Below are 12,112 nucleotides of genomic sequence, written 5' to 3'. Positions count from 1 at the left end.
CTCGCTCCAAGGACACTGAGGGGCTGGGGCAGGGGCTGGAGCACAGCGCTGGAGAGGGGCAGCTGAGGGAGCTGGGGGTGCTCAGCCTGGAGAGGGGCAGCTGAGGGAGCTGGGGGTGCTCAGCCTGGAGAGGAGCAGCTGAGGGAGCTGGGGGTGCTCAGCCTGGAGAGGAGCAGCTGAGGGAGCTGGGGGTGCTCAGCCTGGAGAGGGGCAGCTGAGGGAGCTGAGGGTGCTCAGCCTGGAGAGGAGCAGCTGAGGGAGCTGGGGGTGCTCAGCCTGGAGAGGAGCAGCTGAGGGAGCTGGGGGTGCTCAGCCTGGAGAGGAGCAGCTGAGGGAGCTGGGGGTGCTCAGCCTGGAGAGGAGCAGCTGAGGGAGCTGAGGGTGCTCAGCCTGGAGAGGAGCAGCTGAGGGAGCTGGGGGTGCTCAGCCTGGAGAGGAGCAGCTGAGGGAGCTGGGGGTGCTCAGCCTGGAGAGGAGCAGCTGAGGGAGCTGGGGGTGCTCAGCCTGGAGAGGAGCAGCTGAGGGAGCTGGGGGTGCTCAGCCTGGAGAGGAGCAGCTGAGGGAGCTGAGGGTGCTCAGCCTGGAGAGGGGCAGCTGAGGGAGCTGAGGGTGTTCAGCTTGGAGAAGAGGAGGCTTAGAGAGGTCCCTCAGGGCCTGATGCTGGGGCCCAGCCTGTTCAGTGTCTTCACAGAAGATGAGACCCTGGGGCTGTTCAGTCTGGAGAAGAGCAGCCTGAGAGGAGAGCCTCTGGATGTTCATCATCTGGGTGTCAAGAGAAAGCGGCTGGGTACTTTCCAGTGCTGTCCTGTGACAGGACCAGGGGCAATGGACACAAATTGCAGCACAGCAACTTCCACCTCAGCTTCTTTGGTGTGAGGGTGCTAAAGGCCTGGAGCAGGCTGCCCAGAGAGGTTGTGGAGTCTCCTTCTCTGGAGCCTTTCAAGACCCATCTGGATGTGTTCCTGTATGACCTGCGCTGGGTGACCTTGCTCTGGCAGGGATTGGACTGGGTGATCTGCAGAGGTCTCTTCTAACTTGGGTCCATGGAATGGTCTGGGGGGTGGCACTGAAGCACCTCCCCAAGCGTGCTGATGACAGCAACCTGGGTGGTGACCCAGCTGCCATCAGGGACTTGGGCTCCATGGCTTTCTGTCTGCTTTGCCCACTCCATTCGATTGTTCTGTATTTCCTCACAGCTGTTCTCAGTTTCCCTTCCCAGTCCCTAGGTCTCTCCTTCACTCCTTTGGGAAGGCAGAGGGCTTCACAGAGAGCAACTAGCCCAGGGCTAAGCCCTGGCACTAACATTAAACTGATCCTGCTGGGTCTGCCCAAAGCAGAGGGACAACTGGCACCAGCTTTTCACGTGGCAGAGGAGGAATGCAGCTCTAAGGCCTCCCTGGAGCCTTCTCTTCCCCAGGATGATCAGCCCCAACTCTCCCAGCCTGTCCCCACAGCAGAGGTGCCCCAGCTTTCTGATCATCTTGGTGCCCTTCCTGCATTCAAAGTGCTCTGAGTCTGGGCTAAATGTGCTGGATTTGCTTGTTTAGGAACACCCCCAGGTGGACTTTTCCTCAGGCAACTTCCAGCTGAGTATTACACAGAAAACAAAGCTCTGTGTGTGAGGGAATCGAGGAGGACTTGGCCCAAAGCAACATCCGAGCCACAAACAACCTTGCTGCTGTGCCCAGTTGGCATGAAGTGCCTCCACCACACCTCAGGCCCTGAGTGTGTTGAGAGATGGAATCAAAGGACCTTCAGTGTCTCCCTGGGATGGCTGAGGAGGAGCAGCACAGCTGTCTGCAGCTGGGAAATGTCAGCCCCAGTGCCCTGCCAGCAACGGAGCTGGTTTTGAACTGCAACTTCATGCTGTGTTCTCTAGCAGTCTGCAGGAATGCTGCTAAGGGAGGGGGTCAGGAAGACAGAGCACACAAAAGAAACACAGCCTGGTGTGAAGGAAAGCAGAAAGCAATGATGGCATCTGGGACAGACTCTTGTCAGTGGTTCCCAAAGGCAGGACATGGGCAAATGGGCACAAAATGGAATCCAGGAGCTTGCTTCTGAACAGGAGGGGAAACTTGTTTGGTGTGAGGGTGCTGGAGGCCTGGAGCAGGCTGCCCAGAGAAGTTGCAGAGTCTCCTCTGGAGAGATTCCAACCCCTCCATGGCATTGTGATGCTGGGCAAGCTGCTGTGGGTGCCCTACTTTAGCAGGACTGGATGATCTCCAGAAGTCCCTTCCACCTCCACCATGCTGTGACGTAGGGATTCTTTCTCATCTAACTTTAACAGTCATGTTTTATCCCTCTGCTAAGGTGGAGCAGTTGATTCCCAAGCTAAGCGCCACCAGCACCAGAGCCTCGAGTCTGAGAGTTTGGGAACAGGAACTGGTTTTAGTGTTCTAAGCAACCGCCAAGAGAGCAAACTTAGAAAAGAACTACTCAGTTATGGAGAGGTAACTTCTGCAGAAATGGTGAGAGACACACACACCATCCCCCCACAGTGCTAGGGCCAGCTCTGGAGTCCTCAACACAGCACAGACAGGGGCCTGTTGGAGCAGGGCCAGAGGAGGCCACAGCAATGCTGGCAGGGCTGGAAGCCCTCTGCTGTGAGGCCAGGCTGAGAGTCTTGGGCTTGGTCAGCCTGGAAAAGAGAAGGCTCCAGGGTGATATTCTGGTGGCCTTGCAGTGCTTAAAGGAACTGAGCAGAACGCTGAGGACAGACTTTTGTGCAGGGCCTGTTGGGACAGGACAAGGGGGGATGGTTTGAACTGAAAGAAGCAGATTCAGGAGGGAGAGAAGGGAGAAATGTTTGACACTGAGGGTGGTGAGAGCCTGTTCCAGGTTGCCCAGGGAGGTGGGAGCTGTCCCATCCCTGGGATCATGCAAGGTAAAGTTGTCTGGGGCTGTGAGCAGCCTGCTCCAATTGCATCTGCCCCTGATGGCTGCAGGGGGGTTAGACTGGTTCACCTTGGAAGTGCCTTGCAACCAAGCCAGTCTGTGCTTCTGTATTCATAGAATAGTTTGGCCTGGGAGGGACCTTGAAGGCCATCTTGCTCCCACCCCCTGCCATGGGCAGGGACACTTCCCACTATTACTGTTGACTCTTTGCAAGTACCTTGCAATTGAGCAGATGTGGTGACCAGCAGGTTGCACCGAGGTGACTCTGCCTCATCCATCAGGACTCTGGAGACTCCAGCAGTGTCTTCAAGGGATGCAGAGGAAACACCAACACAGCTTCTCTGGACTGGCTGCTCTAGGTGGAGGAGACAAAGTGCCTGTGCTTAGAGCATGAATGTGGCAGCTGCTCCCTACTGGATAGTAACTTTTCCTCATTCTCCTCCAGCAGTTCAACCTTAGTGCAGCTCCTAAATGAAACCTTCAAACCCAGAAAGTAGTGCCCAGGCTCACTACAAAACCAGCCTGTGACAAGTCCAAATATAAAATGACTTTGATGCAGGTAGATTCAGACAAGTTTCCAGAGCAATGGCCACCAGTGCTGATACCACTGATACATCTCCCTCACGGGTGGCATTTACATGACAACAGTTCTGCTGGCATCTCCTTTGCGGGTCTTTTCCAACCCGATGCAATCTGTGAGCTGTTCCTGGTCCTGAAGGCATAAAGGGAGAGCAGTGACCGAACAGCTTCTCCTGTGCTCCTTGCTGGAGCAGCTTTCAAGGAGCACTCCTGGGTTCATTTCACAGCCCCGGCCTGTCCCCACACTTCTCAGCATATTATCTCGGAACACTGAGGCGGTGTCAAAAGCAGCAGAGGTGCCCAAACCAGAGTCACTGGTGTCCACCACAGGCACCCTTCACTTCTCAGCATTTTCCATGGTCGCAAAAGCTCCTCCAGCTGCAAACATCATGGAATTGATCTGGTTGGAAAACACCTTTAAGGGCTAGGAGTCCAAACATCAACCCAACACCACCGTGGTCATTAGACCATGTCCCAGAGTGCCATGCCCACACGTTTTTGAACAGCTGCAGGGGAGGGGAGGCAGTTCTGCCCTTCCCCTGTAGCCTAGAAACTGCCCCAGAGAGATGAGGTTTACACTCCAGCAGCCATCTGTCAAAGCAGATGAGGGCTGTGCCAGCGTGGACTGTTTGCATGGCAGCCACAGAGCTGGGTGCACAATGGGTGCTAGGGCTGGTGAGAGCTTGCTTGGGGTTTGGATAGGGTTTGGAGGCTGCCAAAGGAAACTCCACTCAGACCTGCCAAAGCCTCCAGACTCTGTTCAGGCTTCAGCAGCAACAGAAAGCCAAGAAATCTCCTGGTCTCCTTGGCCTGAGAGGTGAATTGGGCCAAGCAGTGATGGGGAGAGTCAAGCAGGGCAGGAAGCCCAGCAGGGCTTTGCTTCAGCAGTCCTCCAGTGAGGTATCCTCAACACTGCTCCACTCTACACCAAGGATGGAAGTTTACAGCCTGTAGCTCCACCAGTTCATCTCCAGAAAGCTATAATGAAGGAGAGCAGATTAAAGCCACAAAATGTCATGGTAGCATGGATGGAAATGTTCCTCAGGAGTCTTTAAGGAGGATGTGATTAATTCCCCTCACACTGCTGTGTGAGGTGCTTGAGGCCAATCAGGTGGAGGGGGAAGGTGTGGCAAAGTCATTCTACAGTGAGAGAGGGGTTGTCTGAATCACAGAATCAGCCAGGTTGGAAGAGACCTCCAGGATCATCCAGTCCAACCTAGCACCCAGCCCTGTCCAGTCAACCAGACCATGGCACTAAGTGCCTCAGCCAGGCTTTTCTTGAACACCTCCAGGGACAGTGTCTCTACCACCTCCCTGGGCAGCCCATTCCAATGCCAATCACTCTCTTGTTCAAGAACTTCCTCCTAACATCCAGCCTAGACCTCCCCTGGCACAACTCGAGACTGTGTCCCCTCATTCTGTTGCTGGCTGCCTGGGAGCAGAGCCCAACCCCACCTGGCTACAGCCTCCCTTCAGGTAGTTGCAGACTGCAGTGAGGTTTGGGGTGCTCCTTCCCATGTCTTGGGTGTTGTGGATGGCCTAGAGCAAGGACCTGCCTGAAACCTGGCCTCAGTTTGTGGAAAGAGGTGATGGCATCACTTTGTGCTTCCTCATCAGAGAGTTGGAGGTATTTGTGTGTACTCAGCAGCAGATCCTGATAGAACACATCAGTACTTAGAAAGCTGTTACTGAGCCAGCTCCTGGTGAATGCTTGGTCCTCTCCTCTCTCGATTCCTTCTCCCAACTGCTTTTTAGTATTCGGTTGTGCTTGTGTGCTCTGCCCTCTAGTGCCTGGAGTCTCTCTGGGTCACGCAGTCTCTGTGAACTGCAAGCTGAACTTGTGGTGCTATAGAAGTGTTTTGTAGAGCTAATAATTGTGGCTACTCACACGGTGTGTTCTCTAAGCTCTGATCACTCTGAATGTCAAGCTCCCAGGGCTACAGGCACTGTGGTGTCTCTGGTGGTGGCAGCCAAGAACCGTGTGTACCTCTGTAGGGTCACCCATAGCTTGCTCTGAAGAGCAGCTTTACTACACACACAGAGAGTGGAAGGAGGACTTTTGCTCCTCCTTGGGGGCAGTTAAAGTAGTTGTGGGCTTGGTGTGGTCCTGGAGGTAAGTTTTAAATGGATGCTAGAGCTTATAGAGTCACTAAGGTGGGAAAACACCTTTAGGACTCCAGCCATAACCCAGCTACTGTGCCCACTAAACTATATCCTGAAGCAACACTTCTACACCTTCTTGAACACCTCCATGGGTGGTCACTCCACCACCTCCCTGGGCAGTCTGCTCCAGTGCTCTCTCAGTATAGAATTCTTTTCCCCTAATATCCATTCTAAACCTCCCCTGGTACAGCTCAAACCCATTTTCTCTTCTCTAGCTTGTTACTAGGGACAAGAAACCGACTTGTCCTGATCTGAGGTAGCCTCTTTCAGAGTCTGAGTTAAAAGGCTGCTGGGTTTCTCCAGATGAGCTTCACTTGTTTCTATTTTTATCCCAATCAAAGCAGAGCTGCAACTTTTATGCTAAAACCACAGCCCCTGTGCTTTAAACTTTGCTCTGTGTGGAGCCTCCTCCCAGGGCACAGGGTGTTCTACCTGAGTGGAAATAAGCTGGGGTTTATTCCTTTGGGCTTCTGTCAGTTATCACTTGTGGTTTGGATCCGAATCTCTTCACAGTCTGTCTGAGCATTACAATAAAAACTCCCAGTCCCTGGAGATCTGTGTTAACTGTGAATCTTCCAACACCTGGGACACTCCTACCCCAGCAGATTTGCAAGTACAGAGAGCCTTTATTTCACTGGCTAATATTACAGTGAAGAATAAACCATGCAAACCAATGAGACACTAAACCAAACCCCTTAACCCTGATTACTGTCAATTTGTGCCTCCTACCTGCGGCTTGCAGCAAGTTCTCACCTGTGGTTAACTGGCAGTTGCTGTTGTTTATGTGTTTATTGGCTTGTGCCCAACGGATGCTCAAAGGTTCTTCTGCTTATTGTTTTAGCTGGGGGTTTCATCCCTGTTTTTATAAGGCATTGTGGCCACAGCAGTTGCAAACTTGCCCTGCAAGACTTACTGCCCCTTTGTTGTAAGAGGTTCCTTTTGTGACAGGGTTTGGACTTTTGTCCTCTCTAGCATTGCTTTTGGCTGATGAACTGCAAGGAGAATATAATGATGAGGAACATGCCTATGGCAAGAAGTCCTAGCTCTGGGCTGGTCAAGGCCAGGCAGGTAGTTCCTAGCCTGGTCTGGGAAACAGGAGACAGTATTCTGAATGCTCCAGTCAGTTGAGAGGTTGCTGTTCTTCCTATGGGAGAAAACATTTTTGGGGCTGTTCTTTCAACTGGATCTTTTAGCACCTGAAATTATCTGTGTGATTACTCTGCTCTCCAGTTTCAGGTGATGCTCTTCAGTTGATCAGATGTAAGATGAGGGCTGCATGTGGCAGCTTGTGTCTTTTCCAAGCAAAACAAACAATTCTCTGCTCCTATGAAAATGTGGACATTTGGTCCATAAATTCTTGGTCATGTGGAGCTCTAAGCAGTTGGCAAACCCCAGCAAATCTTCACCAAGCGTGGAAAGCTTCCTTAAAGTTCATCTCTGCCTTTCCCCCAGCACCCTGCTTTCAGCTGCTTCCATCTCCTGCATCGCAGGCAATTTGCAGCTGATTTAGTGCCCTGCTGGTGCCAGCCAGGCCTCTCTCGTGTTGGTCTGAGGAAGTGGAGCAGCCCTGGCAACCCTTTTCATTAGGAGCACAGCTCGAAGTAATCATTTTGGAGCCAGGAGCTGCAGGTTTGCAGCCAGCAGCCCCCTCGTTAGTGTAATGTGCTTGACCTTCACGCTTAGCAGGGTGAGCTCTGATCGTCTCTTGGTGAGCTAATTGCCTTTTGATTATTCTTCTACCAACCCTGCTATTGTTTAATGGGCAGATTAGTGTCTTGCTCTTCAGCTTTGGTTCCAAAGGGTGGCTCTACTAAACATCCTGCTGGTTTGTCCTCAATCACCATAGTAACATCTCAGGGAAAAGAAGCCTGCTCTGTATTTTTACCCTCTGCTGAAATATCAGGGCTGGTTAATACGCTTCTTACTCTGGCCCACCTCTCATCTTTTCACACTGGTGGAGGTTGCAGGAAGCCTTTGGCTTCAAGATGACAGTGGTGTCTCCTGAGGATGAGGATGTCACCATGATGGAGCACTGAAAGCAGCCTAGCAGAAAAGAACTTGGAGGGTGCTGGTGGGTGAGAAGTTGGACAGGAGTCTGCTATGGGCACTGGCAGACCAGAAGGCCAATGGCAGCCTGGAATGCATCCAAAGCAGCATGGGCAGAGATGCAGAGAGGGGATCCTGCCCCCCTGCTCTGCTGACACCTCAACCTGCAGTACTGACTCCAGGTCTGGGGCCCCCAACATGAGAGACAGGGACCTGATGGAGAGGGTCCAGAGAATGCCACAAAGATGATCAGAGGGCTGGAGAACCTCTGCTGTGGGGACAGGCTGGGAGAGTTGAGGTTGTGCTACTCCACCTTGGTGAAGCCACAGGTGGAGTTCTGGGTCCAGTTCTGGGCTCTCCAGTTCAAGAGTGAAAAGAAACTACTAGAGAAAGTCCAGGGGAGGCTGCAAAGCTGCTGAGGGGCCTGGAGCAGCTCTGTGAGGAGAAAAGGCTGAGAGCCCTGGGGCTGTTGAGTCTAGAGAAGAGCAGCCCTAGAGGGCATCTGAGCAATACTCAGTAAGAGATAAAGGAACTGTGAGGAGCAAGAGGCTGGGGCCAAGCTCTTGTCATTGGTGCCCAGGGACAGCACAAGGGGCAAGAGGCACAAACTGGAAGCCAGGAGGTGCCATCTGAGCAGGAGGAGAAACTGGTTTGGTGTGAGGGTGCTGAAGGCCTGGAGCAGGCTGCCCAGAGAGGTTGTGGAGTCTCTTGTTTGGAGAGATGCCAAGTCCCCGTGGGCACTGTGCTGCTGGGCAAGCTGCTGTGGGTGCCCTGCTTTAGCAGGGGATTGGACTGGATGATCTCCAGAGGTACCTTCCCATCCCCACCCTGCTGGGATTCTGTGAACGTTGTGAAGGCATTCTGTGCCCTGATTTTGACCATCACATCTCAGCTAGTTTGTTCCTGCTGCTATCTTTAACAATAACCCCCCCACAAAGGATGGACCTAAAAATACAGAACATTGTTTGTAGAGTCACAGAATCACCTGCTTGGAAAAGACCTACAGATCATTGAGTCCATAACCTACATTCTCCCAGTACACAACTCTTAGAGCAGCACATTACACACACCAAGATCAGCTGCAGGCATTCTGTGGCTCTCTGAATGATGCAGAATTGCAAAGACAAGTCTTCAAATTGTCAGTCTGAAGCAGCTTGCCCAAAGCCCCACAAGCATTTTGGTGCCACCTGAGATGTTTCCATCCATTTGCAGAGCCATCAGTGAACCATTTCACCCCAGCTGCTCTGCAGCTCCTACCTTGCTTGCCTTCGTTCCAAGTGGCCAGTTGTGTTCCATCATCATTTCAGCTGACAGGAGCCATGCAGGCTGCCAGCTCCACCGTTCTGCAGTTGCTGAGGTGAGCAGCTGTTGTGTGGCTGCAGGCAGAGCTCAGGAGCAGCTCAACAAGTTGGTTCATTAAGCTATGAGAGGAGCATGGATTTTAATTATTGAACAGCCTGAGGTTTAGAGATCCATAGATATAATCACCCCAAAAGAGTGCAATGTGCTTGTTTCACAGGACCACAGGATGTCAGGAGTTGGAAGGGACCTCTGGAGACCTTCCAGTCCACCCTTCCTGCCAGAGCAGGACCAGAGAATCTGGCACAGGTCACACAGGAATGCATCTGGACAGGGTTGGAAAGGCTCCAGAGGAGACTTCACAACCTCTCTGGGCAGCCTGTGCCAGTGCTCTGGGACCCTTACAGTCAAGAAGTTCTTCCTCATGCTGAGGTGGAGCTTCTTCTCCTGCAGTTTCCATCCATTTCCCCTGTCCTATCCCAGGGTACAAGTGAGCAGAGGCTGTCCCTGTCCCTTCCTTCCCGACCCCCAGCCCTCAGATATTGACAGACATTGCTCAGATCCCCTCACAAGACCAAAGGCAGTTGTGGCAGCAAAGCAGGGCAGCCTTCAACAAGTGACACAGATGGGACAGAGTCCCTCAGGCAGGAGTAGGAGATCAGGTCTCAGAGGAGCAGCTGAGGGACCGGGGGCTGTTCAGCCTGGAGAAGAGAAGGCTGAGGGGAGACCTCACTGCTCTCCACAACTCCCTGAAAGGAGACTGGAGCCAGGTGGGGTTGGGTTCTTCTCTCTAGCATCAGGTAATAGACCATGGCTTAATGACCATGGTGGTGTTACCTCAGCAGCTGGACTTGATAATCTTGGAGGTCTTTTCCAACTGCCACAATTCCAAGATCCTGTGATCTCCACAGGTCCCTTCCAACCTTCTGCCAATCAGCTTTAAAAAGACCTAAATTTGGTCACTTTTTCACCTTCCTTTGTGTTATTGACATAAGAAGGAGCAAGAGCAAGTTTCTCCTGCTGAAGGCTCTTGGCATAGACATTTCTCTTCTACAACCAACCTCCAGAGGCACAGAAACAATTGACAGCAGTGACTGACAGCAGGCACAGCCTTGAAAGAAGACTTTTTGGCCCACCACAGAAGACATTTCTGGTGTATCAATGCTGTAGTGCTGACCTCTAGTGACAGAGAGCCCAGGAAACAGAATCTGACAATCGTCTGGCTTGGAAAAGGCATCTGAGATCATCCAGTCTGCAACTCAACCCCACCATGGCCATGAAACCATGGCCCCAAGTCCCACGGCTTTCCTTTCTCGAATGCCTCCAGGGATGGAGACTCCACCACCTCCTTGGGCAGCCTGTGTCAATCCTTGACCACTGCAATACAGACCTCCCCTAGGAAGCCTTCTTCTCCCACACAGACCTCCCCTAGGAAGCCTTCTTCTTCCCCAGCAGACTCCTCCCCTAGGAAGCCTCCTTCTTCCCCAGCAGACACCTCCCCTAGGAAGCCTTCTTCTTCCCCAGCAGACACCTCCCCTAGGAAGCCTTCTTCTTCCCCAGCAGACACCTCCCCTAGGAAGCCTTCTTCTTCCCCAGCAGACACCTCCCCTAGGAAGCCTTCTTCTTCCCCAGCAGACACCTCCCCTAGGAAGCCTTCTTCTCCAGCAGACACCTCCCCTGGGAAGCCTTCTTCTTCCCCAACAGACACCTCCCCTAGGAAGCCTTCTTCTTCCCCAGCAGACACCTCCCCTAGGAAGCCTTCTTCTTCTTCTCCAGCAGACACCCCCCCTAGGAAGCCTTCTTCTTCCCCAACAGAGACCTCCCCTAGGAAGCCTTCTTCTTCCCCAAAAGAGACCTCCCCTAGGAAGCCTTCTTCTTCCCCAAAAGAGACCTCCCCTAGGAAGCCTTCTTCTTCCCCAACAGAGACCTCTCCTAGGAAGCCTTCTTCTTCCCCAGCAGACTCCTCCCCTAGGAAGCCTCCTTCTTCTCCAACAGAGACCTCCCCCAGGAAGCCTTCTTCCCCAACAGAGAATTCCCTTAGGAAGTCTTCTTCTCTCACACAGACTTCCTCCAAGATAGACTTCCCCAAGGAGGTCTTCTCCCAGACAGACCTCCCCAAGAAACTCTCCATGCTTCTCAGGAGAAAGAAGCCCTGCTTGCTTCAGAACCTTGGTCAACCCCCAAGAGCAACACCACCTCACTGAGCAGTCAGGCAAGAGAAATACAGCTGCCAGAAGCCATTATTTTAGACTAGTCTAGAAGACCCAGAATTCCCAAGTCTGGAAGGAAATCTAGACCAGATTCCAGCCACCAGTCTCAGAAGGAATTTGGATCTCAAAGGGAGCAATGAAAGCAGCAGTAAAAAATCATCACAGGTCAGTGTATTGCTCTCCTGATCTTCTCAGATGGTTCTTCAAAACACAGAATTCATAACCAAAATGTCTCAGGCCTTCTGGAAGATGACCTCAGACCTCCTGGGAGATCCCTGGTCTTCTCTCCTACCTGCCATTGCTCTTCTGTAGGTGCTTGGCATGCTTGAAGACTCCTCCCTAAGTTGCACTGATCATATCTGGACCACCAGGAGTCAAAAAATCCTCTGGACCGTGTCAAGGTCTGTCCCAAGCTGTCCAGAGAGTGGTGAAGTCCCCAGTCCTGGAAAGGTTTCAAAGCTGTGAAGATGTGGTCCTGGAGAACATGGTTTAGTGGTGGACTTGGTGGTGCTGGGTTGATGGTTGGACTCAATCACCTTCAAGGTCTCTTCCAAACAGGCAGTGCTGGGTTAATGGTTGGACTCAATCACCTTCAAGGTCTCTTCCAAACAGGCAGTGCTGGGTTGATGGTTGGACTCAATCACCTTCAAGGTCTCTTCCAAACAGGCAGTGCTGGGTTGATGGTTGGACTCAATCACCTTCAAAGTCTCTTCCAAACAGACAGTGCTGGGTTGATGGTTGGACTCAATCACCTTTAAGGTCTCTTCCAAACAGGCAGTGCTGAGTTGATGGTTGGACTCAATCACCTTTAAGGTCTCTTCCAAACAGGCAGTGCTGGGTTAATGGTTGGACTCAATCACCTTCAAGGTCTCTTCCAACCAGGCAGTGCTGGACTTGATATCTTCAAGGTCTCTTCCAAC

The 12,112-nt window shown here is 52.5% G+C and overlaps 1 long non-coding RNA gene across 1 annotated transcript; it reads right to left on the bottom strand.

Moving 5' to 3' along the window:
* Window positions 1-4,402: 4,402 nt before the first annotated feature.
* LOC135180306 (uncharacterized) lies at window positions 4,403-12,078 on the bottom strand. The gene is made up of 3 exons (XR_010304375.1): window positions 11,485-12,078; window positions 8,941-9,104; window positions 4,403-4,452 (listed from the first exon to the last, which is right to left on the bottom strand). It is a non-coding gene; the product is annotated as an uncharacterized LOC135180306 (long non-coding RNA).
* Window positions 12,079-12,112: the final 34 nt, after the last annotated feature.

This window comes from Pogoniulus pusillus, chromosome 13 (assembly GCF_015220805.1).
Source record: "Pogoniulus pusillus isolate bPogPus1 chromosome 13, bPogPus1.pri, whole genome shotgun sequence".
NCBI classification, from domain to species: Eukaryota; Metazoa; Chordata; class Aves; order Piciformes; family Lybiidae; genus Pogoniulus; species Pogoniulus pusillus.
This window is presented reverse-complemented; position numbering and strand designations above follow the sequence as displayed.